At 32.0% G+C, this 27872-nt stretch overlaps 1 long non-coding RNA gene across 1 annotated transcript in view; it reads right to left on the reverse strand.

The window, feature by feature from the left end:
- The window catches only part of LOC309611509, a 30697-nt gene extending 3188 nt beyond the window's left edge, over positions 1-27509 (reverse strand). The window contains exon 1 of the long non-coding RNA XR_014234568.1: positions 178-27509. This is a non-coding gene — a long non-coding RNA (uncharacterized lncRNA). The remainder of the gene's footprint in view (positions 1-177) is intronic.
- Between the last annotated feature and the right edge of the window lie 363 nt (positions 27510-27872).

Below are 27872 nucleotides of genomic sequence, written 5' to 3' on the forward strand. Positions count from 1 at the left end.
GAGCCTGTGCTCCACAACAAGAGAGGCCACGATAGTGAGAGGCCCGCGCACCGCGATGAAGAGTGGCCCCCACTTGCCGCAACTGGAGAAAGCCATCGCACAGAAATGAAGACCCAACACAGCCAAAAATAAATAAATAAAAAAAAAAAAAAAAAAAAAAATAGTTGCCACATATACTTAGAGTGAGCATTTTTTTCTTTTTCCCCCACTAGACTCAATTCACCTTTATTCTTGGTTATACAACACCTGTTTTGCCCGTCACCATCTATTCACTTCTATGATGGGGCACGTGGCTCTGGTCTAAACGTATTAGCATGACCATTGCCAGGCCATGATGATAATTTCAGTGTTGAGCATAGGGCATAAGAAGATTCAATTAGACCTTGGGATTTTGTTTGAAGTTTGGGGAAAAAAAAGGTTAACTACCCTTCTTAAAAATGAAACAAGTAGCCAAGTAAGTTGTCAGCACTTCTGACCATGAGTTCAGTGAGGGAAAGGATCAGACAGATGCAGAAAACAGAATGAAGGAAAAGAAACAGTGACCATTTTTACTCCATTTGTTTGCTGATCAAGCCTCATGTGACAATATAAATAAAATGTTTTTTGAATTAAATAACATTGTTCTTGCTTTTCATGATACTATATTAACTTTTGTAATTTAATTATTTTAATGTTTGAATTTTAATTTGATTTGTTAGGAAATTTATGGACCCACATACTTCATGTATTAGTAAGATAACATGGGGAAAATATTTAGCAGGTAAATATCAATAAATATCAGCTGTATATTATTATTATTATTATCTCTATTCAAAAATGTTATTTACTTGCTTTTGGTAACATTTTTATAACTCTCATGTATCTAAATATTAACTTATATTCTTTATATCAAAACTTTAAGTATTTTCATTGAAAACTTTAATTCACTTAAAATTTATTTGGGATATGAGATAAGGGTAAATTATCAGTTCATCAAATAAATCCTGTACATTCTGAAATAAGTTGCCTTTAATACCAAATTTGGAAAGCTACATTAATTGTATTCCCAATATATACACTTTGGATAACTTTTAGACTTTCTTTTACACCCTATTAACCTATATTGTCCTAGTGTCATTATGACCTAATTTTTATAATTTTAAGGTATAGCTACACGTCCACAAATCTCTGGATATCTTTGTTAAACAAAGTTTAAATTTTGTTTTTCATTTGTGAATTATGTATGTGCTTGCAATTTTGAATGCTAATGCTCAATTTCATTCTCATTTATTATTTACTGACATTCCTCCCTAATTTTCAATAAATTCAGATATTTAGATTTAGAATTTTAGATTTAGATCTAGATTTATATTCAAAAACATCTTTTTTATTTTTTTTTTGACATTTGTGTAGCTAGTGTTCCATTGTATGTCTATTTCATGATGTGTTTAACTACCCTTTATTGCTGAATATATCACTCATTTGAAGTTCTTTTCAATGATGTATAAGCTCAATAAATAATGCCAAGCAACTGTTCAAGTATATCATAAGCTTAAACAATAAAAATTAGATTGCTAGGTCAATGTCTATATATATTTGAAGTTTGGATAAGTATACTAATAAGTTCTAAAACCACAACCAATGTTTTGTGTGCCTGTTTCTCTACATCTTTGCCAAGAGAATTTTATTAAACTTTTAAATTTTGGCAATGTTGTTAATAAAAGTGGTATCATTGTAAAATTTCTTTGTGTTTCCTTTAATAAAAATAAGATGGATTATATTTTACTATGTTTAAATATTATTTTCAAGTCTACATCTGTATAATGTGAGTTCAGAGCCATGTTTCTATAGGACTGCTGTTCTTTTCCTATTAATTATCATCAAAAAACTTTATACATCATGAGTTTTATATATTACAGATTTTGATAGAAATTTCAAATGTTTATTTCTAGTTTTCATTTATATTTTACTTTTACTTATGTTTTTAAGATGTGCAGCTATGTCTGCTGTTTTTACAATATAATATTTTAAATTATTTTCTTACATATATGATTTAGAGCATATTTCATATAAAAGTATCATTCAAAAACTTTTTACATTTTTGTGATTTTTATGTTATTATACATGTAAATCTTTGATCCATTTGGAACTTATGCTAGTATATAGTATGAATAAGTTTCCAAATATATAGTTTTTCCAGATGGCTACAAAATTACTCCAACATTATTGAAAATTATCTATTTTCACCAAAAAATTGAGATACCATACCTTCCTACATTAATTTACTTTTCTAGATTTTCTTTATTATTCACTTTGGTCTTTCTATTTATATACTAAAGCCATTTTTGATGTTTTATAACTTTTAATACCCAATAAGACCAGTTATCCCACATTGATTTTCTATTAAGTGCTTTCTTACTGCTTTTACATGTTCTTTTTCACTGAATTGTGTCCAAGCTCTCCATCCCCACTATCACCACAAAAAGAGTTGTTATTTTTATTAGTTGTCCCTAAATATGTTATGCTAACTTCTACTATAAACTCTAACTGCTTGTTCTTTGTATATAACCAAATGTCATAATAATTTGTAGTTCATGTTAACATTGTGAATGGAATTTTACTCTAATTTTTTGTGGTTATTGGTATTAGGTATGAATCAATACTCAGTATTTCTAGTAACAGTACTTGTAATTTTAGTGTCACCAATTGTTTTATTTTTAAAAGTTATATGATATGAACCAAATTATACAGCATGAGAATAATGTTTGAAATGACTTGAAATGATTCTTCTTACAATGTTCTGAGCTAAGTGCCTTTCTTGCTGTAATCTTTTGATTAAAAACTCCAATACATTTTCAGTTTATCAGTATGGTCACATTTTTTCTTCTTTTCAGATAATATTGTTATTGTACATTTTTGTAGAAATCATCTGTATTATACTTTTCAGATTTATTTTCATAGGCTATATTGCATTTTGCTGTGGAGTTTCTCTCATGTTTTTTTTTTAATATCACAGTTATGGTATATATGCAATGAAATTGGCTCAATTTGTATGTTTTAGAAGAACTGTAAATTTATACACACCACTTTTTTAAAGCAGTTCACCAAGAAGTATCTGAAACCATAAACATATTCATATTATTTGAAAAAGTAATACCACTTCTGAGAAGTGATCCCAAAATAATAAACCAATGTAAGTGAAAAGTCTTAGAAGAGGAGATGTTCATTTCCCCATTACATATTACATTGAAAAGTCAGAAACAATATAAATACCCCTGACAGTCACAAAACTTGCAACATGTTTGTTTATCAGATAAATGAGATAGCCTTTACATAGGGATTGAAAACTCTGTAGGGAGATAATCATTCCAGAAAGATGAACTAAACAAAATGCCCTACCCTCAGGAAGTGCCCTATTCATTAGACGGGAGATTCAATTTTGATTATAGCATAGTGTTCGTTTCTTGGATATGTCTTTCTGCTGAGCTGCCATTGGACACCAACCAAAGTGACAACACTAAAATAGTTTCACTAAAAATCCTTTTAGATCCTGTAGTGCAGGTAGCTCTTTTTAGGCATGTTTTCAATGAAATATAACACAAAGATGGAGTCACCCTACATTTAGTATACTTCACCAACAAATTTAACTAAATTGGGCTTCCATTACCTTATTTAAAGCTGGAATGGATGGAGATCAGTGAAAAGCTGTTACCAGGATATTCATAAATGGTATCAACAAGACCTGGCAGAGGTGACTTCCTTATTAGTATCTAAGCTGTACCCTGTGGGCACTCCTTCAATCCATTTTACAGGAAAGTTGTAGGACTAAAGTAAAATACAGTATCAAACTAATACTGTAAAAAATATTGGAAGCTGGAGAAACACAGGTTTCAGAGCTTAACTCACCTGGCCAATGTCACAGAGCTGGTCAAAGGTAAAATAATATATGAACCTATCTTCTCTTCAGAGAAGGTAACAGATAACTATTTATACATCACTCTGTAGTTTCTCTTCAGAGAAAAAAGCCCAGTAGTGTTTATGGAGTGGGAGTGGAGAAAGTTAAGAGACTTTATGATCTTGCATCTGAATATTTACACCCTGTTGCAGAGCGGGGAATAATATTAAGGGTCAGACATTCCTTTGTGCTTTCTGATGTTCTTACTAGTAATAAACGTACAACAAATTTATGTTAATGGTTGATTGATTCTTTATGTCATAGAATTTCAAAGTTTTGTCTCCATGGATAGCAAAGGTTGCATTTTCTGTTATAGTCATCTTGTTTCTATATATTTAAGAACTTTTTTCCCATTTCATTTGATGTCTTTGGCAAATTGCAACCAATTTTATGTTGTGATTTTTTTATCTTACACCTATAAGGCCAAGCAATTTCCTTACACAACTTGGTTGTTTGAACTTCTATTTTTTTGGCATATTTATTTTTGTTTCAACTACATGAGCATTCCTTTGTGCAGTCATGTGAATTTCTCCCTCTATGTAAATATTTCTGTCAGACTCCTTCTTAAACAATATTTCATTTATCAATATATTAAGAGATTTGTATCTATCTATATAGAAACATACACATATATGTGTGTGTGTATATTTATGTTTACATATATGTGCTAGTGTGTATATGAGAAATAGATAGCTAATTAGTGGTTGTAATCATATTACATTTAGTAAAAATAGTTTAAATATATTCAAACTGCAGTAAACCTAAAATACAAAATTAAAACTTAGGAAAAAATAAGCTTACAAATTCAGAATAATTATTTATGTTATAATAACCGAAATACTTTTAAAATTGAAGCTTTTTGAGGACATTTACATATTGTTTGTATTCAAATCCTCTTGTCTTGATATAGTATCTAAATAATAACACTTTTTACACTTGCTATTTATTCTTCAAATTATAGCAGGTGTTGTACATCTCCTCTGTTGTTTTCAGGAAAAATGTATTGTCTGCTCAAATGCATTTTAAACTCTTAAGTATTTAGTTAGTACTGTGTCTTGTACTTTATTTTTATCATATATTCTGCACACACACAGAGTAGGTGTTAAATGAATAGTTATTCATTGTTAAAGTATATAATTAATCAGAAAACTGCATTTACCAACCATGTTGAACTTTAGGATTGTATTATATGTAATACTATCCTATACTTGAGTTAGTTATAACTTCTACCTGTGGGGAAAGTATATTCTTATTATCACGATTCTTTATAGCATCATTATAATAAAGCATATTATTTTGATATGTTAGGGAAATGTAAGATGTGCTGTGAGTATGTTACCTCTAATTCAGCATTGTTTAATGAAAGGTTATAACTAGGCAGAATATCTATTATTTTGCATTATCTAGTACTCTGAACATTTCATCAGTAGAATCTATTATTTGCAAAATAATGAGAATAATCCTCTGGGATATGGATTGGATCATTTTTTCACATTTGCTTTCTTTTTCAACAGCTTTCTAGCTTAGGCTACCTCCATAAATATGTATATTTGTGGTGAAGAATAGGAAATAGTTATGTATTTGAATTCCTCTCAATAATACTTAAACACCACCTCAATTCTAAGTAATAGAATATTTTATCTTTTAAATAATCAGGATAGAATGATTTCTAAAATATTTATTGATGAAAACAGTGTGCAAAGTATCTGAAAACAAAAAAAAATGCAAAAGTAATCTGGAAAACTATCTATTGGGAGCATGGAAATAATACAAATAATTCTAATGCAAAGGGAGATTTCTAAAATATGTTCCTAGTGATATAAGGATTGAAAGGCAGGATTCCTAAACAATCATTTGGAGGAATCAAGTTACGTAGGAATTAAAAATAGGTAATATTGTAAAAGAGGTTAAAGTTTCCAGACAAGGTGTCAAATAGAATGTGTTGCTGTCTGTATTCTCCAAAATCAGCTGTGGAAAAAATATAGAAATTGCAGGGGAGATTGGATGTGAAAAATGACAATTTCTGCAAAACTCCTAGGGAGAATAAAGAGCATCATAAACTCATGGAAGAGAAGGTGGCATTGCCTTGGTAAGAGAATAAACTGGGGGAAAGATTTAAGTTCTACAGTTGTCACCCATTTAAATTATTTGGGAAAGCCTTTGACTGATCTATCACAACAGAAATGACCAGCAACAGCCCAGGCTTCTCAGTTGTGAATTGGGATATTGGGATATTGCTGGGTTGACACAATACCTTGTTTGGGTGAGGAGCTGTAAAAAGAGGTGCAACTGACCCTCAGATGTCAGGCATTCACAACTCTGTTCTGACTTCAAATCCCCCTCAATGGCACATAAAACTATGGAGATTAGAGAGTATGTTTTCCAACTTGAGTTCCCTTGTAAGTCTTTAAGTGTGACTCATTAGTAGAACTGTTGCCTGGTGAAGTGATGTGATCATTAGCGGTTTTATATGCCCTCTTCCTAAACCCATTGAGAAGGACCCAAACTTTCATATGGCCTTTAGCTTTTCCATTACACTTTACCATACAGGAAAGCTGATACTGTCAGACATTCAGCTTGTTTGCCAAAATAACTAAATACCTCACAATTTCAACTGCTATAAAGAAAGATACCAAATAAGTTATAGGTACAACATGAACTAGAATAAATAGAACAGAAAATTTAGAAATTAAAATAACAATAATAAATATCTTTAAACAAGGCAATTAGTAATATGAAGCAGAAAATGGAAGTCATAACAAGAACCATATGGAAGAAAAAGAATGAAGTTTATAAATAAAATAAAGAACACAACAAAGATAATAAATTGCAGAAAAGATTGAGTAAAGAACAAATTAGTGAGCTAGCAGTTCTGACTAGACAAAAAAAATATCTATGAAAGCAAAGATGAAGGACAATGGATAGAAAATATAGAAGTAGAAGATGCTATATGGAGTACAGAAATAGAAGGACAAACATCAGGAAACAGGTAGCTATCTCATAGGGGCCTATGCACACTGTGTATTGCATACCTTGCATGGCTTCAGTTTATACCCACACCCATCATATAACTGTATGTTTATTATAACTATGTCCTTGTAGATAGTGTCTTGCAATAGGGGAATTTTTTTCTAGTTTTCAAAAATGCACCAATTACTTTCCTGTGCTATCCAACAAGGAGTAGAAACACTAAAGTCAATTACTCCCACAGATTACAGTAAGTCCCCTACATACGAATGAGTTCCATTCTGAGAGCATATTCATAAGTTCAATTTGTTCGTAAGTCCAACAAAGTTAGCCTAGGTACCCAACTAACACAATCAGCTATATAGTACTGTACTGTAATAAGTTTATAATACTTTTCACACAAATAATATATGAAAAACAAACAAACAAAAAATAAAGAAAACATTTCTAATCTTACACTACAGTACATTGAAAAACACAGTAGTATAATACAACAGCTGGCATACAGGGACAGACATCGATTGAACAGGCAAGAAGAGTTACTGACTGTAGGAAGGAGAGGAGGAGGGAGATAGTAGGAGGGAGATGGAACGTACATTCACATCTTTGAAAGTTTGCAACTTGAAGGTTTGTATGTAAGGGACTTACAGTACAGCTACAATTTCTGGAGAGAATACAAGGACTCTGGAAAGTAAATAATATCAGACAGATTGGGCAGAAAAACAAAAATGTGAATAACTACCAGTACAGCAGTGAGCTTCCTATTTTGTTTGCTGTATTCTTCTTTTATCTCCAAACTTTGACCTGAAGGTGCCCAAATTTAAGAACTGTATAGCAGGCAAGGACCTCTTTCTGGTCAGAGGACTCAAAAACAGAGCTTCTCTGGAGTGGAGGGTGGGGAGAGAAATCTACTCTTTTTTTAAAATTTTATTTTCTTTCTTCTCTCCTGGGCCTCCTCAAAGACAAGCCTCAGTCACAGAGCTGCACTGCTACCAAAGAAGCAGTATATACACCCACAATCCCAAGAAAGTTCTATCCCACCGGTCAGAGAAACCCAAAAAGGACTGCTACTATTGTAACAGTGTAGCAAAAATCCTTGTCAATTGTTCCTCTGTCTCCTCTCCCATTTCTTTGCCTAGAAGATGGCCCAAATTATACTGAATTGTACAAAAACATAGGGGACAAAAACTCTGAGGTAATACATCATTCTTACCAGAAAACAACACAACAAAAAATGAAAACAAAACAAAACAAAAACAAAAACAAGAAAAGTGTCTCCTGGGAGAGTGTGGGGGAAAAATCCTCCAGGAGAGGGTTGAAGAAAGGGATCCTTAATTCTGTGAGTAAACTGACAAAAGTCCTGGCTAGGCATATAACCTGTACATGTCAAACAGACACAAGGATGCACAGTAAAAATTTTAAGAACTAAACTACACTGTAAACTGCTGTCCAAGTTTAGACCACTGAGTGGCACAAGGATATGGCAAATCTAGAAACCAAAGCAAAAGCTTTGAAACTATACTGACACTGGAAATATTGGACAAAAAAAGAAAGACAGAACTAACTTGTTCTGAACCTAATTGGTTCCATGGCCTGTTTAAACAAAACAAAAATAAATTCTCCAGAGGATTTTAACAGGAACCAAATTCTCACAACAATTCAAATTACTTGACATGAAAGCAAAGCAAAACAAAGCAAAACAAAACCAACAGAATCTATGAAAATGTGTCCTATTTTCAAAGGAAAAGGTACTCAACAGGTGTCAAAAATGAGATGACACAGGTGCTAGATTATCAAAGACTTTAAATCAACTACTATAACCATGTCCCATAACTTAAAAATGAAGATTCTTGAAATTATTGGAAAGATAGAAATTCCCAGAAGAGAAATAGTAGCTATAAAAAAGATAAAACTGATATTTGAAAACTGAAAAATAAATACCAGAATTAAAAAAAACCCAAAAAAACAAAAAAACACTGGATAGGCTCACTAACAGAATGGAGGATGACAGAAGAAAGAGTCAGTGAACTTGAGGATAGATAAATAGGAATCACTCAATCTCAAGAGAATTAAAGATTGACAAAAATTAACAGAGTTTCAGGGTCTCGTGGAACAATATGTAAGTATTTCTGTCACTGGAGTCCCAGAAGAGATACGAAAGAGTTCCATGGTTAGAAAATATGCGAAGAAATAATGGCTAGAAACTTCTCATTTTTTATCAAAGACATGAACTTATAGAATCAAGAAGTCCAGCAAACTCCAAACAGAATATATTTAAAGAACACCACACATAAGAGACAGATTATAATAAAATTGATGAAAAACAAAGACAGAGGAAAAAAGTCTTGAATACCTCAAGAGAAAATTGATGTTACATAAAGGAGAACAACCCAAATAACTACAGATTTTTCATCAGAAATCATGGAAGTCAAAGGACTGTGCAAGACTATCTTTTAAATTGCTGAAGTAAAGGAATTATCAACCCAGAATTTTATATCCAGTGAAAACATGACAACAAAATTAAGACATTTTTATACAAAGAGAACTAAGAAAATACATCCCTAGCAGACCTGCTCTAAAAGAAATACTGAAGGGATTTATACAGGTTAAAGAAAATTACCCAGAAGGAAAGTTAGTACTTCAGGAATAAATGAAGAGCAAAAAAAATGGTAATATTTGGAAAAATAGGATAAATTATTATCCTCTTAACTTCATAGTGTATGTATGACTATTGAAAGCAAAAATTATAACATTTTATGAGGTTTTTCAAAATATGTAGATATAAAAGATACAACTACGATACAGGCATACCTTGTTTTACTGCACTTCAGTTGAAGGTTTGTGGCAACCTTGCATTAAGCAAGTCTATTGGAGACATTTTTCCAACAACATTAGCTCACTTTGTGTCTCTGTGTCATATTTTAGTAATTCTTGCAATATTTCAAGCTTTTTCATTATTATTATATTTGTTCTGGTGATCTGTGATCAGTGGCCTTTGATGTTACTATTGTAATTATTTTGCCATTTTTTAGCAATAAATTATTTTTAATTAAGATATGTACGTGTTTTAGACATAATACTATTGCACACTTAATAGACTGCAGTATAATGTAAATATAAATTTTTATGAACTGGGAAAACAAAAATTTAGTGTAACTCGCTTTACTGTGGTTGTTTGGAACCAAACCTGACCTATCTCCCAGGTGTGCTTATAAAGGGTAGGGGGAGGGAAAAGAGACCTATGTGAATGATGTTTTGAAATGTCATTTGAAGTTTTACAATACTAACTTTATGTAGTTTGTGAAAGGTTGTGTATGTATGTATTAATGTCCTAGAGAAACTAAAAATATTTTAAACATATATAACACAAATATCAAATGCTAAAAAAAATGAATCTAAAAGAATGCAGGAAACTTGAAACAGACAAACAAAAAACAAAGTCAAATATAAATAATAAAAAATTTAGAATTAAATTCAGCCATATTAATAATTACATTAAACATAATAGTTTAAACATATTATTTTAAAAACATAAATTATCAGATTGGCTAGAAGGACCCCCACTCTATGCTACCAATAAGAAATCTATTTTAAATATAATTGTATTGATAGGTAAATGGCAAAAAGATGGAAAAGAACATACCATGAAAATGTAATTTCAAAGAGCTGAAGTCACTATATTAATATCATAAAAAAGGAGAATTTGAAACAAGGAAAATTAGTGGTGAAAGGAAGTATTTATGATAAAAAGGGTCAGTTCATCAAGAATGTTAACAATCCTAAATAGCTATGTGCCTAACAAAAGAACTTTAATATATATGGATAAATAACTGACAGAAGTGAAATGAAAAATAAAATCAAAACTATACTTGGTCACTTGACTCCCTCTCAATTGAGAGAACAATGAGATAGAAAATCAACAAGACTATATAATACATATTGAATACAGTCAATTTACTTGACCTAATTGCCATTTATAGAACATTTTATCTAGCAATAGCAGAATATGCATTGGTGGATTTTTTGTTTGCCTATTTTTTAAAGAAAGCACTACTGGGGCTAGAGTGGGGCTGAAAACAGATCACCCAAAGAATTTTCTTTAAAAAGTAAAACAGGGTTATAGTTGTAAAATAATTATAACCAATTTCCATTTTTAAAGAAAATTTAAAAATAGACTTAAATCTTAAATGAGAGTAAAAATGGCATCCCTTTACATATAATAGCATCATTTAAGAAAAAAAAAAAAATACGGCACAGAGAAAAAAAATCATCCAAGTAGAAGAGAAATAATACAATTTATAATTTTTAACAACAAAACTGGATATAAGAAGAGACCAGTGCAAGAGTTTTCTCCTTAATATTCTTGAGTATTGCTGGAAGAAAAAACTTCTAAACAGAGATTTGTATGTCTAATGACAATTTTGTGCATAATAAAATATACATAGGCATACAAAACTCCAGAGTTCAATGTCCAACACTTAGGTTATACAGCTGTCTGAGATATAACATAAACCAGAGCAAGAGATTGGAAGTAGCTGCTATGTTAGTGGATGTCTGTAATTATTAGCTGCACTTCCAAATTACTGTATAAAATATGAGCTCAGGCTAGAATTTGCTAGTTTCAAATCCAAAATAAATGAAAGGAAATAGAGTATAGAAACATATGCCTTGAAGAGACGGAAACATTGAATGCTTCTGGACCCGGAACAGCAGGAAATTCGATTTTAAAGAGAGATTTAAATGGCAAAGTCCTTTTAGTATTTCTCAATAAATGACCCATCAGTAAAGATCAAATTAAGGGTTTGCCTTCCCATGCAAGTCAATTGCTTCACATAGCCACCATTAAGTTATGGAATATAAGGAAGAAAATAAATGTCAGTTTTAATAAGTATATCTGGGAAAGAGCTTTAGCTAAAGTTTTTGTATCATAAAACTCACTGTAAGAAAGAGTTCAGAAGTCTATTTAATTTTTGAGGAAATTATACTGATAAAGAAACAACTTACCTGACCTGAAGATCCTTCAAATATTTAAATATTAAAATGTTCAAGCCCCCTAATTGTCCATGGCAGGAGGAGGAGTTAGTCAGCAATGCAGCCCTCAAGGAAGGCAAATTTTTCAATATTCACTTCATATTTGGTCATGAAGGATAATGAACAAGGAAGAATAGCTCAGAAGTTCGAACCAGTAGCCGAGAAGAATAAGGACATTTTCATGGGTGTTCAAGCTGTGAAGTTACCTACGGTTCCATAATTGGTTTAATGTTCTTCTGTTACAATCTTGAAATTTATAATAAATTATTTTCAAACTTGTGCTTTGTAAATGACATCTGATGGTACATCCCTGTGAACAGAGGAGTTATGTACAGTATGTGTTCTGCAGTGTCTTGCATATTAGTATTTGAAATGCCCCATGAGCACAGAATTCCAGTGGATTCAAGATTTTGAATACTTTTTTTGTATTGTATTTTTATTTAAAAAATTTTCTTTTGTACTATTTTATTGATTTCTGTAAAATTTAATTAAATTAGATAAATCCAATAAAAAGCATAATGAAGTTATAATGAAGTTAAACAACTAAAATAATTTTGTATGACCATGTTAGGAAATCATCACAATGAACGTTGTTGGTAAGCAAAACTCAAGTGGAAAGGAAAGAAAAAAGTACATAGTCATATGAGAAATTCCCTTTCTAAAAGTGAATTTTCAATATGTCATAGGTAACTGTCTGCTGTTTAAAGAAAAATGGAGAGCACTCTTTATTTGTTTATTGGCTACCTGGATCATATAAAAGAACTTCTAAATAAATTACAAAATCTTTTCTAATGTAAGTTACAAATTTGTGTGTTTTATACATTTTATAAATATGTGTGTACACATAGGTAAATGTGTGAATGTGAATAAACATATAAATGTTCATAGATGTATATGTGAATGCATACATATTAAGAAGGTACTGAGAGTAGAGATGCTTATCAACATTAGTACTAAACTATAGTATATATCATAGGATTCTTCTTCTAATAGCTGCTTTGTACATCATAATTAAAAATGCTAGTATCAGTGAACAATTTCTCAAGAGATGGATATTTTAATTTGTCTCATTTCTGACTATTGAATGAATGCAGCACTTAAATAAATATTGTTGTATCTGTGCACTTGTGGAATTGTCGATGCCAATAAATTTCATTACTGGATTTGGATATAATGTTTATTTCAATAGCTACTATTAAATTACCTTTTTAAGGGTCTTGATTAATTTAAATTTCCATGACTACTATAAAAGTTTATATCCATATCTCCACAGATATGTTAAATTTGTTAATATTCAATTGTCTTCTTTTACCCCAATTCTAATTGGTATAAAATGGTATCTCACTGTACCTTTGTTTTAGGTATCATCCATTACGAGTATATAAGAACATATTAGTGACTTAAAAGTTCTCTCCTGTGAATTGCATATTTATGTACTTTTTTTCTGGATTCCTGGCCTTCATTTATTATAGGTGAGAGCGTTTTTAAAAATTATATTTTATATTTTAAATTTCTATTTGTAAATATATTAAAAATATTTCCTATATGTTTGATACTCTAATAATTAATTTATATTTTATCATAAAGTTCCTTAATTACATTCTTATAACATTTTTTATTCTCATGTTTCCACTGCTACTTAAAAGAAGTTATGCTCCTAATTTTAAAATAATTTTATTGAATAATCCCTGATTGAAAAAAAGGAATAAAAGCTCTAGTATATTCTATTATAAACACACTGGTTGTGTACATAAACCAACATATCTGAAGTTTTTTGAGTGACAAACTGTTTATGTTTGTATACATTTTTAAAAGGATGAAAACTTTTCTCTTTTAAAGCTGTATCAATATTTATTAACAATTTTTTTGTGTGTTTCTAGATTTTGGTACTGTACAAAATAGTACAATAAATGTCAGAGCTTATAAGTTACAAGTTTTAATATAATTACTTCCTTGGTGTATGGATTTATAAAAGGAAAATTTTGGTGCAAACATTGATGGTTATGATACATTAATCAACTACCCCTCCAGAAATTTTGTGAAATGTATGTTCTGCCAACAAAAGAAAAATGCTTGTTTCCTGACACTTGTGAACATAACAAGTATCCTTTTTATCATTAAACATTGAATGTCTAAAAATGTAATTAACTCCCTAAATTGGAAATTATTTGTTTCAAGAATAAAAGGATACTTGAATATTTATTTGAGAAGCTATTAAAGGCTCTATATCATTTCAAATTCTTTAGTAATTTTTTGGTCTATTAAGTGTCTCTATTCTTGCGCTAATTTTGGAAATATACCTATAAGTCTAGTAAGGCATACTTTTCATCTAGCTTTTCATTGTTCACGTATTTCATAATTTGATTTATCACTTTCATCTATGATATTTTTATAGTTATATCCCATTTTTAATTTATTGTTTGATTTTAATCATTATTTTACAGTAGTATTTCTGAATAATATACTGCTTAGCTTTGTAGGATTGAAACGTTACATAAATGGAAACACAGTATGTATTCTGTAACTATGGATTTGCTTAATATTATGTTAACACATTACTTTATGTTGATGAATGGAGCTGTTGTTCACTCTTTTTTACTACTATATATTTCTTTTGAATATATCACACTTTGCTTTTTCATTCTCATGGTGACAAATATTTGTGTTATGCACTGGTTTTGCTGTTACTAAAAAATGCTGTCATGAGCATCTTTCTGTTTGAGTAATTAGAATGTATATCTAAAAATGGGATTTCTGCACTGTTTTATGTATATAACTTCAATTTTATTTGTGTAATGAAAATTATTTTCAAGTCTGGAAAAAAAAAAGAAAAATTCCTATTCTGCAAGCATATGTATAAGGCCTGTGGCTACATATCTTTGAAAACATATATATATATTTTTATTCTGTTGTCCTGAGTATATCTAAAATAGTGTTGCAAATTAATTTTAGTGTACTTTCCCTGATAGCTATTGAATGTCAGCATCTTTTGACATGTTAATTAGTCATTTGTGTTTATTTCTTCCTGAAATGCCAGTTCAAGAGTTGTGCTAATTTTCTATTATCTTATTTTTCATTTTATTATTGACTTATAAATCTCTCCATATGTCTTTATAAATTTCATGTTTTGCCAATATTTTTCCCAGTTTTTAAATGATGTCTTAAGATTTTTATAATGCATATACATGAAATTTTGTAAATGTAGTTAAATTTAGCTCTTATATAACTGATTTTAGTGCATTGTTTTTAAATTCCATCCCAACCTAGAGTTACAAGACATTCTCATTTATTTTTTGGAACATTTAAAATTTTGCTTTTCATATTTAAGTCTTTAATCCACAGACATGGTTTTGTAAATCTATTACATGAGCTAGATGTCCTATTGATTATTTTCCATATTCAGAACAAGTGTTCCCAGCAACATTTGTTTAATATTTTATCTCTTCTCCATTGACCAGTAACAATTCTTGACATAACTAAGGCACAATTCTCTATGGATTTCTCATATTTTACACACCTTCTGAGTAGAAGTACTGACAGTCTTTGTCCTGACTATTTTATCAATAATTTATTATAGCAAATAGAAGATAGCCATAGTGTGTCCCTCTGAGGAAGAGGGAAGTTTTGTTCTTATTGCTCTTGTTGTTACTGTTTATAATATTAATGATAATGGCTCCCTTCCCTGGGGCAGTGGTTGGATATTTTGGCTGGCATTCCTCTTTAAAGCTTAAGTTTCTTCAGCTGTGACACAATCCACTGAGTGTGCAGCATCCAATATGGGCTCTTCCATGTCACCCTGGTAAGATTTGGGGGACAAGGGGAACAGACGTGAACACTAAGCTCATACTGCCTCTATGCCATGAGTAATAAAGCATTTTGACTTTGGCCCAGGAGTCTCATGTCTTCTGCTAGTAAATATAAAAACTGTGGCAAGCTAAATTATTAGTCTGCCCATAAGGTAAAATTGTCAGACTTCTCATAGTTCTTGACACTAAGTACTCATCAAAAACAGGTGAGAATTATAAAACAACAAAGTTCTGTTACCCCTTTCAAGACAAAAAAAAAAAAGCCAAAAAACAAAACAAGAAATTAGCAGGATTCCTATACATCTTGAAACAAAATGTAATCGAGTACATCTTAATCTCTGATTGGATAAGTCATTAAAATTACACACTACTACAAGTTCACAATACCATCTGATTGGGTTATTAATGCTACCTATCCAGTTCTCAACATTTTGAAATAGTGGCTTTATTAGTTAAAATATGCTCACCCTACCCTATATAGTATTATACCTTCAAATTTACAACCAACAAATTATACATATGCTTTACATTCTATATTATCTCATATTTTCCTTCTCAGAACATATGCTTTTTTCAGTTTGTATATTAAACAGCAGATACTGAAACCCAATAAACTGCATGTGCAAAACCAAAAGTGGTTGGAGAAGAGTCTACAAGAAGAATAAAATGTACATAAAGACAAAAAAAGAGGTTTAAAAAAGTAGGCATGAGGGACTTCCCTGGCGGTCCAGTGGTTAAGACTCCATGCTTCCACTGCAGGGGAACGGGTTCGATCCCTGGTCAGGGAACTAAGATCCCACATGCCGCGTGGCACAGCCAAAAACAAAACAAACAAAAAAAAAGTTGGCATGAGAAAGCACAGAAATTCAAATGAATTGTAAAGATTAAATATAAAAACTACTAATAAAAATGACCAGCATATTATGGTAGTAGCTATAATTTTGTAGAAGAACATACTTTGCCTTGTAAATGTTAAAATAAAAACTAGTTTCCTCTACCCTCACGCTATTTCCATTGCCAAATGTGTGTTTTTTTTCCCCAACACCAACCAATCTCCCACTCTCCAGGCACCAGCTGGGTGTCCTATAATTCAGTCATGACACTAACTACTGGAATTAGCACAGAACGCACAGGTTAAGAACTCAGTCCTACAAGACCATCCCCCCACTTCTGATACCAGTCCCAAGTCCCAGGCTATTGCTTGTACTTCTGCCCAACCACGTATAAATTGGGGCTCCGAATAGTCCCCTCAGCAGGTTCAACATCTGCTGTAACAACTCAAAGAACTGAGGTAAACATTTACTTACGTTTACCAGTATATTATAAAGGATATGATAAAGGATACAGATAAATAGCCAGATGAAGAGGTGCATAAGGCAAGGTCTGGAAGGGTCCTTGTGGAGTTGGGGGGCACCACCCTCAACTGTGCACCAACCTGGAAGCTCTGCAACCTTGTAGTTCAGGGATCTTTATGGAGGCTTTATCACATAGACATGATTGATTATTAACTCAATTTCTGGCCCCTCTCTCCTCTCTGGAGAATGGGGTTGAGGTTGAAAGTTCCAAGCTTTAATCATGGCTTGGTCTTTCTTGTGACCTGTTCCCATTCTGAAGCTATCCAGGAGCTCACCAACAGTTGTCTCATTAAAACAAAAGATGTTCCTATCATCCAGGAAATTGCAAGATTTTTAGAATCTCTGTGTCAGGAATTGGGGGCAAAGATAAAATACATATCATATTTTCATATATTTCATATATATACACACTCAAGATAAGAAAATATATCTTATTTAATAATTAAAATAATATGACTTTAAGGAGCATTTTACCTATATTACAATATTTAATTCCCATATCACTCGTTTGGAAAGTACTTTTTTTATTCTTACTTTTACAAATGAGAAAACTAAAGCATAAAGGCTTTAAGCTTCATGACCATATCTAGAAAGTGCCTGAGCCAGAATTCCAATCCAAGCGGTTTACTCTAGAGTTTCCCATTTTATCCATTATACATTACCTCTACATTTATGTGGTGATATCTGCAATAGTTTGGATACAAATAATTCTGTAATATCTTATATGTATCATGTTAATTCTTTAGACAAGTGGCTTTTCACTATATCATTATATAGTGATGTTTGAGTTTACCTAATCAAACAAAAAAGAATAATAATTTTTAAAAGTTTGCCAGAAGTATTAATAATTTCCTGAAAGTACTATAAAACTTGACTAAAGAAATTGTTTTCATCTATGTGCTATGTTTATTACTTTACAAAGGAAGAGCACTTCTGAGAACGTCAGAGAATGCTAATTTAATTTGGATATACCACAAAGATATAAATGAGTTTGTAGACTGAAACAAATTTATGTCTGGGAGACTCATTAAAAGTAATTTGTTATTTTTTCCTCTTAATGAATTGTATTAATAGCAATAATTATATATCCTACAGTGTTACCATCAATGACAGTTCATTTTTTTTTTATAAAGTAATATAAGATAAAGGAGCAGATTAAAATGTTCATATTGATGCATAATGTGTTCTTTAATATATTAATGTTCATATGCATAAAAATAGAAAGGTTTACATGGTATCACGTAAAGAGTAAAAATGTTAAAATAAGGTGTATTTTTCTACCCACTGTCTTAATCTTCCGAATTTCTAATGAAATCATCAAGACATAAAATAAGTAAAATTTTTTATAAGCAAAATAGATTAAATCCATCCACAGATCTGACATTTAAAAAATTACTCCCTGATAAAAACAGGCAAAACCAGCTTGAAAAATTAGCCAGCCAAAAATGTGTGAAGTAGAACAGAGTACATAAGAATGACCACATCTGTGGTCTCCAGTATCATGCTAGATGACAGGGCTCAACAGACTTATCAAAGAAAACTCTCAATCCTGCTGGAATCTCTGCCTAGTGAGAAAAAACTAGTCCATTCAGGACATGAATCTCATTGAAATGCTTAGTCTAGTCTAGTCTTTCATATGCTCATATGACTGTACAAGGCACAATGGGAATATTTTCATGAGTTTTTGGTAATGCAGGTAACGGGGCTATTAATCCCACCTGGCAGAATGAATTTATCTACCTTGGCTACATCAGTGTGCAGCACCTTCCTTGCTGTTCACCAGCCATTGCCTCATCTGAAGGCTAGACAAATCAAACACACTCATGATGGCAGAGAAGAAGAAGAACTGGGTCTTTGTTGACATTGCTGGGTGTTAACAAAGAAAGTTTTAGTTAAAAACTAACCTTTCTAAATTTGGTGATATCCTGCCTCTAAATATCTTATACATAATTATTAATATATATATTGTTCAATGTAAATTGTTTTGGGGTTTCCTGTTATTTGAAATCAGAACATCTGACTATACATACTGGCCTGTTGTGCTTGCTTCTCTAGAAGGTTTTCTGATGACCTGACCACATTGACAATATTATTTCTGGGATGTAGCAGGTTTATATCTAACAAACACCTGAATTTTATAAACTATGGCCTAATAATTGAATCTGTACCTTAATGACATTTTAATGTTTATTCTCAATACAGCAAAATTTGCAGTACTGAGATATTCTCCATTATTTTTGTACCTCCTTTGCACAGATATTTATTAAATACCCACTTTGTGACAGGAGCAAAACAAGCTCTATTAGTGTTTTTCATGTTAGACATTGCAATATCAAGTAAAATTTGCACTTGCAGTTTAGACTAATCATGAAAAAGCTCCACGTTGCCTGGATAAAATCCTGATCCTTGCCATTTGGTGGTCAGAGATAAATTTATTACGGTTATTTTTGTTGTCATATATTTTTTCTCTAAACAATCTATCAATCCCCCAAATATGGGGTCTCCAGCTTGTGTTTTTCTGCAATCTGACACCTATAGGTGAGACAGAAATAACTCCAGCATCCTATACTTGTTTCCGACTTTATACACATTCTTTGAAAGCATTCTCAAATTTGTGTCATGCCTCTAAAGAAAAGTATAGTACATCCTCGGACTCTGAAATTAGCCTGATTCTTTTACCAGGGACATCTCCAGTATCATGTTGATTGGCTACTTCAGAGGGTCAGAGTCACTGATTCTTAGTCTCATACTGTAAGGAAAATTGAACATGTAGTTAGATGATGCGACCAACCTATATCCTTTAGCTTGACCCTGATAATTTCACAGCTGAACAAATTTCATCAAACTATATGCACTTGATTTTGTTTGTTTATAACAAGAATAACATAAATATGATATTGAATATCTTTGTAGGACAGATTTTTTTCAGGCAAAATTATGTGCTTCTTCTCCATTTTTGCCTGTTACAGCAAAGCATCTAAGTGCCCTATGAACAGTATCAATAAGAGAAACCAGTGGATTTGTCAGTATCTGAAATGCTGACACAGGAGGAGCCAAGAGCATAGACATATTGAGAAAGTCTTTAAATACATGAGGAAAACAGACATGAAATGGAGCCACACATGTTGTCTTTATAATAAAAAAAAAAAAAAAAAAAAAGTGAGACTCTAGAGGGAATGCTTAGAACTATTAAGTGTTCCAGATATTCATTCTAAAGTTGATATCTGTTGGTTCCTTACCAAAAACTCACTCCTAAGAACTCTCACTAAAGCTTCCAGATTTTCTTTTGTGTAATAGCATCCCCATTTCACTCTGTAAAGTTCTATGGGAGTGATTCATCACAATCTCCATGAAGGATTCCTATTCTCCTAGCCATATAATTCAGTTCTGAGATGATCATGAGACCCATTCTTGGCCATGTGGCATTCAGAACATTTTGCCAAGGCAGTGAGGGAAGAAGCTTTGTCTAGCTCCTTGAGAAGTAACGGAATACTGGGAGAGTTGGAATAGTATGAGGATGGGAGTTTAGGAACTGTTACGTATACTTTTACTCATCAGATAATCTGTCCTAATGGTGAAAGTGAGTCACAGAGGGGAAGAAATGTCAAAAACATCACAGAATACACATAAATCAAACCAAAGTTTTCCCTTGGTAGGTGGAGAGAAGGGGCAGAGAATCCCTGGGGGAGGGAACAGCATGAAGAAAGGTGTGGAATTAAGAAATAGCAGAGTCAAGGAGCCGGGAGCAGTCCTGCCTAGCTGTAGGGGGCAGGGGTGTGTGGAAGGATCCGGAGAGGGAGGAGAGGCCAGGTTGCCAAGCAGCCTCCCACCTGAGGAGTCTGAGCCTCGCGTTCAGGGGGCTGCGATGTCCCTTACCGTAGTCACGTGCCACACGGGGCTGCCTAGTACAGTACTTGAAGTGCAAGGGCCTCTGAGATACGCTGCAGGTGTAAAGAACACACAGGATTTGGATTAGTATCTTATTACTAATTTTTAAAATATTGGTTACATGTTGATATGATTAATTTTGATATTTTGGGTTACCTAAATTGAAGAAAACAAAACAAAAGTTCTGAAGATGTGTGAATGTTGAAATTAACATTCAAATGAATCCAGTTCTTCTAGGCTTTTCAGCTCTATGATCCAATGTATGCATATATATAAAGATATATGTTTATTTATACATATTTAATATAGTCATAGTTAACTATTAAACTCTTAAATTATTCAAAGACCAGTTCAAAATTGAGACTACCAGTAAGCCTTAGAAGTGAATCAATATTGAATTCAGATTTCTAGTCATGTAATACATGAATAAATAACATTATAATGTCCTTTATTCTAAAGTACATATATATAGCATATATATTTTTAAATTTAATTTATAATTTCATTTTTTCTTTATGTTTATTAACAGTCAAAAATTTCAAGAAGGCAATTTTACAGAGCATTTAATATGTCTCAAACATTGTTCTAAATATTTACACATATTGAATTATATAACCTTTATAACATCATTATGAAGTAGATTTTTTTATTATCTTGATATTATAGGAAAACATATCCAAGATACTGGGCATCATCATCCATGAACTTAACATTTATTTATTATATAAATAATAGTTTGATTGTGAAAAGAGGTTGTAGGAGCAAAGTATAAAACCACTGTATTACAGGTCAAGATCCATTTAAGATTTTACCCATTAGTTTAGAATAGCTTTGTTTTTATTTTTTCTCTCACTATTTTGGACCTGTAGTGCAAGAATTAAGCATGGATTTCCCCATTCTACTCACCATATGCATTCGATATTCCCATTACCCCCAACACAGACACTCACTCTAATACATTAGGCATAGACATACATATATGTATGCATAGGCATACACAATGATACATATATGTCTACATAGATACATAGACCTATATGTATCCTTTAAAGCATAATGCATTTTTTCTTGCATTGTATTTCTTGTATTGTATACATGCATAAATAGTATGGAGCAATGATAATACAATAATATTCTATTTTTCTTCTTGTTTTTACTCAACTTCATGTTTTAAGATGCATCCATATGCTTTGAGTGCCTCTTGTTTATACACTGCTTTTTACTACCTATTATGACATCATATATATTACACATGTCCTACTTGTATGTTATTTTTTTTTGGTGATCAATCACAAGGATGGTTCCAATAATCTGCTTCCACATACAATTCTGTAGTAAATACCTTGAAAATATATACTAAAAGACAAGAGTGTCATTTTTCTTGAGTATATATACAGGTGCCTCTTTTAATTGCTTATTAATAAGCTTAGCTCTCTTTGTATTAGTTCTCTATTTTTTTATTTTGTTGATATGAACTTGCATATTGTAAATATGAAAATTGTTTTTCAGGTGTTAATTTTGCAAATACCTCAATTTCTCTCCTGTCTCAGTTTATTTTTCAGTTGTACCTTTGATTGAACAAAAATACTAAATTAGACAGTACTGAAACCAGAATTTTAATTTTTTTCTTTATTATGTGTGCTTGCAAATGCTTTATTAAAATCTCTTATCAAACCTAAGGGTATAAATATATTTTCTTTGGTTTACTCTATTACTTTTACAGTTTTACTGTTCCCATATATATAGTGTATATAGTGATAAGTTATGCTCTTCTCCAGGAGTCAGTTTTTCCAACATCATCTCTTAAACAATCCACACTATGTCCAAATTTTGTAATACTTTTATCACAAAACAGATTCATTCATATGTGTTTTATTTCTGTTTTAAAATTTCTATCCTGTTCAATAAGCTAATTTGTTTACTGTGATGCTTATACTACATTGTTTTATTAACATGGCTTCTTTAAGATATGCCATCTTTTAGTTAGAAAAAGTCTTCCCAATTCTTTTTAAAAAATAATTGAACTATTATTGGATAGATGCTCTTACATGTGTATTTAGAATCTGTGTGTTGAGTATTTACTAAACAAATAATTTGTCAGGAATTATAATTGAAATTGCACTGAAGTTATGGTAATTTGGGTAATGATATTTGGTGACCTGGTCTTATTCTCAATCTTAAGAAAATATGGAATTAACAGATACAAACTACAATATATAAGATAGATAAGCAATAAGAATTTATTGTATAGCACAGGGAATTATATCCATTATCTTGTAATAACCTATAATGGAATATATTCTGCAAAAATTCTGATCATTATGCTGTATACCTGAATCTAACACAATATTGTAAATCAACTATACTTCAAATAAAAAAGACATCATCTAACATTTTCTAGTAAAGATAGATTTTACACAAAGTTTTATAGTATTTATAATCTTAAGATAGCTACCTTCTGCTCACTGCATAAATTGGATAACATTCTTCAAGTACTTTTATGTATCTGTTTAAAATAAATGAATGGGAGCACATCTTGAAGTTAGTGTCTTAATGGGGCAGAATAAATTTGGAGTACCCCCATGGAGCCTCATTCCTACAGATTTTTTATGATTTGGCCTGGAAGTTCCCTGCAAAGCCAAATTGCAGGGCTTGTTCTTATTTGATCTGAGTCAGAATTAGAGTGAAAAGTTTTCATCCCAGGACACGTGTTAAAAACCATCAGCCACAATTGTTTATACCACAATTGTTTGAGCCAATGATAACAACTGGGGCAAATGGGAAGACAACCAAAAAACTTAAAAAATTGGAAAATGGGATGTCCATAGGAGGTTTTGAAAAACTCTGACATATTCCTGAGAATCTGGAAGGTAATGTGTGAGGCAGTCCATATGCCCAGGAAGATCTGAGAAGGCCCTAAAATCTCTCCTTTGGTTGAGCTTGAAACTTCAAAGTGAAGAAAAAGGCACATCTTTAGCACTAAAGATGTGCCTAAAAAACACGCAAGGCTCCTCAGCAACACCTGGGAGACTTATTGGATTAAGGCATTTAAGTAAAATGTGTGCACTTATTAGCCGACCACTAAGATAATCAAAGAAAGAGTTCAGTGGTAACACATGATCCAGAATTTACAGATTAGTTCAGGAAATTTACACACACACACACACACACACACACACACACACAAACAAGAACAAAAATCTTATTTCCACAGTTGCCACATTATATAATTTTAAGTATTCAGTTTTCAATAAAAATTATGAGATATGCAAAGGATCACAAAAGTATGGTACAGCCATAGGGGAAAAATAGAGTAAAGAAACTGTCCCTGAGAAGACCTAGACATTGGATTTACTTGACAAAGACTTTATATCAGCTCTTATAAATATCTTCCAGGAACTAAAGTAAAGCATGCCTCATGAACTAAAGGAAAACATGAGAGTTATGTCTTGACAAATGTAGAAATATTTACATGTGTTTAGAGGTGGCATACTAGTGGATACAGAAATTACAAAGGATTTCATGAACACACACACGAACTCTTAGAAGTAATAAATTAGTTCAGCAAGATTGTAAGACACAAAATCAATATAAAATATCAGTTGTACTACTCTATAGTAGCAATGAACAAATTCCACTTATTTATGCTCTTGCATATAAAAGAATAAAGTGTTTAAGAATAAATTAAGCAAAATAAGTGCAGGACTTGTACACTGAAAACTATAAAACATTTTTGAAAGAAATTAAGGATGACCTACATAAGTGGAGAGGCATCCCATAATCATAAATTGAAAGACAATATTGTTGAGATGTAAATAGTCCCCAGATAAATTGACAGATTTGATGCATTCCCTACTGAAATTTTACCTGGACTTTTCACAGAAGTTGTTAGGCAAATAATTAAATTCATTGGAAATTCAAGGATTACAGAATAGCCACAATAATGAAAAGTTAAAAACAAAGTTGGAAGACTCACTTTTCCCAATTTCAAAACTTACTACAAATTACATTATTCAAGACAGGGTGGCACTCTCAAAAGGATGGAGATAGAGTTAACATACTCCGTCTCTTGATAAACAATGTTGGAGTAATTGTAACCCATGAAAATATAGCATAGAATCACATATATTGAACAAAATACAAAAGACTTAAAGGAAGATATTAATTCTGAAAATGATTTATTCCATGATCTGAAAAAATGTTTGAGAAATAGTTTTGAATTATCAGAAGTTGTTGATTAAGTGATATGGGGAACAATTTGAAAAGCTTTCCCAGCATTCACAGGACAAAATGATAACAGATAAAACATGCAAGTGGAGGCTGTAAATTGGTGATTTAAAAAGGCAGATTACTGGTGATTACTGATAGAACAAAACAAATAGGGCAGAAGTTGGAACGAAAATTATAGGGTATATATGTTATCTAGACAAAAAAAGAAATACATTGCATGTGTAATAAAATGTTCACTGTGGGTCATGCAATATCATTCTTACATCTACATGTAAACACAGAAAGGAGAGAAAACTCATTCCATAAAATGTATAAAAACAAAGTCAAAAATAAAGGTTAACTTCATGCTAACAATAGAAAATTAATTCATGTTTCCCATATATTCTACTGAAACTCAAAACAATGGAAGAAAAATATAAAGTCACAGCATCCTCAGTAATTTAATGTTGAAAATAAAAGCTTATGACCAGATGCTCCTTTTTAAGATAAAAGCCACACAGAATAAATAGGGCTCAAGAAAAATCTGAACCTGTTTACTCTCCTTAGAGAAATTTTGTAAAGATCTATTTCAACCAATTGATAGAAAAAGCAATGTTAATACTCATAAATTGATAGTCATAAATTGAAAGATTAATAAAAATGTATAACAATGAACAAGGCTTAGTGATAATTCAGAGACAGTTTAAATAACTGTTAATTTCATTAGCACTGTAACAACAAATTATAATTAATAAGATAATATCTGTAGTATATTGGACCCCTAAAACTGAAAATGATTGTAATTACTATTTATGTATTCCTTTCTCATATACTGGTACCAAGCACACATGCACCTGTTTTTGTTACCTATTCTTCTCCTGCCTGGTAGAAATTTCTATCAAAATGTCTCACTTAACTTTCCCAGAATCAGGCACATTGAGGTTGTTTTAAACATGTCTTCAAATTCTCTAAGTCTCCTCTCACAAAATATGAGTCTTTGGAATATCGATTTGCTTATTGACTCACTGCTAATGAATAGAATGTGTCTGAAATTACATTGCATAATTTCTGACTCTAAGAAAAAGGCAGTACAACTTCTACCTGCTCTCTCTTTCTGGAGTTTCTGAGCTGACATGTAAAAATTCTGGCTACCCTACAGCTTTCATACTGAGGTCAGGTGAGGAGACCATACAGAGTAAGAGATAGGTACCTGAGGAGTTTTGTCTATACTGTTCCTTAGCTGTTCAACTCTATCTAGCATCAACCTTCAGACATATGAGAGAGAGAGAGAGAGAGAGAGACTTCAGATAATTTCAGACTTCTGCCCCTGCAGACACCAGTGAAGCAGACAATGCTTCCCCACAATGCCCTTCAGAATCCGTGAGCAAAATTAATGGTCATTTTTCACAACTAAGTTTTTGGGTAATTTGTTAAGAAGCAGTCACTACAACACACACAGACCAACTTTTCAATTAGAATAATTCTTCCATTTAGATTAAAATTTGTTTAAGGATGCTCATATGGTTTAAGCTAAGCCAGTCAGAATTGGAATTCCTTGCTTGTCTAGTTAACTGATTAATTTGGTTTGGCTTGATTTATTCTTTTTTCAGAGTGGTAGAAAGAGAGGTAGGCGGAATTAGTGACATGGAAATTGGGAAGGAGAATAGCTCTGCCTGTGAAGTGATGACAAATAAGTTCTTTGTTAAACTGGAGCTCTATAGGTAACATTTATAATGATGAAGAAGAGGATGTCTCAGAAAGAAATCAGAAACAAGAGATGCAGAAAATGACACAGGTTGCTGGTGACATATTTGAACGCTGGGATCAATTCTCACCTGAAATAAGCACAGGTATGTAGTCTTCTGGATATGTGAACCAATGAATATTCTTTTGTGGCTTAATCTAATTTGAATCAGTGTCACTTTAACCAAAAGATTAATGAATAATGCAGCAGTACAATGTGTTTTATTGTCCTCTTACAAATCTGATGCCCATAGATTTCTTCCAAGCAGCAGTCCATTTTTATCAGTGTTGTTGTAATTCTCCAAAGAAACATGATGCCCTCTGAGGGCTTGCCTTCATCAAGAAAAAAATCAGTTTAATTTCTTTGGTTGGAAATTATTTTAGTGAATAAAATTTTTGGAACACTTTTTTTTCAAGGAAGCTGCTTTTTAAAATTTGGATCAACTACAATTGTGAGCTATTACAAGTCAGAAATCACAACCTGAAAATGTCAAAAGTTTGAGCAACTGACAGTGGAATTCTGATATGCCAAAAGTAATTGAAAAGAGATATTTGACAATACCTCATTTACATATTCATAAATGCCACAGACCGGCTGCAGAAAGCTAGAAGTTCCTGGCGGTGAGGGGTAAGGAACTGAAAAGCACCAGTATGGGGTCAGAAGGGCCAAGACAACTGATGGTTGCAAGGCAAGTTTATTCAAAGAGCATGAATGTATATATAGGTTTAGTACGGAACGAATATTAGACAATAAATCAGTAAACCTTGTATTTCCACATAATTCTGTCGCCACTATCTATGCGCCACTATCTATGCGTCAGCATGCCTTATGGGCCATTCTTTGGAGATACAGACTTCCCCCTCAGGGCAGCACGTCCTTCTTCTGGGGAACAACCAGGGGCTCTTAGATCCAGAGCAGGCACCTGGAACGAAACTGGC

The sequence above is a fragment of the Balaenoptera borealis genome (assembly GCF_965194805.1).
Source record: "Balaenoptera borealis genome assembly, chromosome: 15".
Classification (NCBI taxonomy): Eukaryota; Metazoa; Chordata; class Mammalia; order Artiodactyla; family Balaenopteridae; genus Balaenoptera; species Balaenoptera borealis.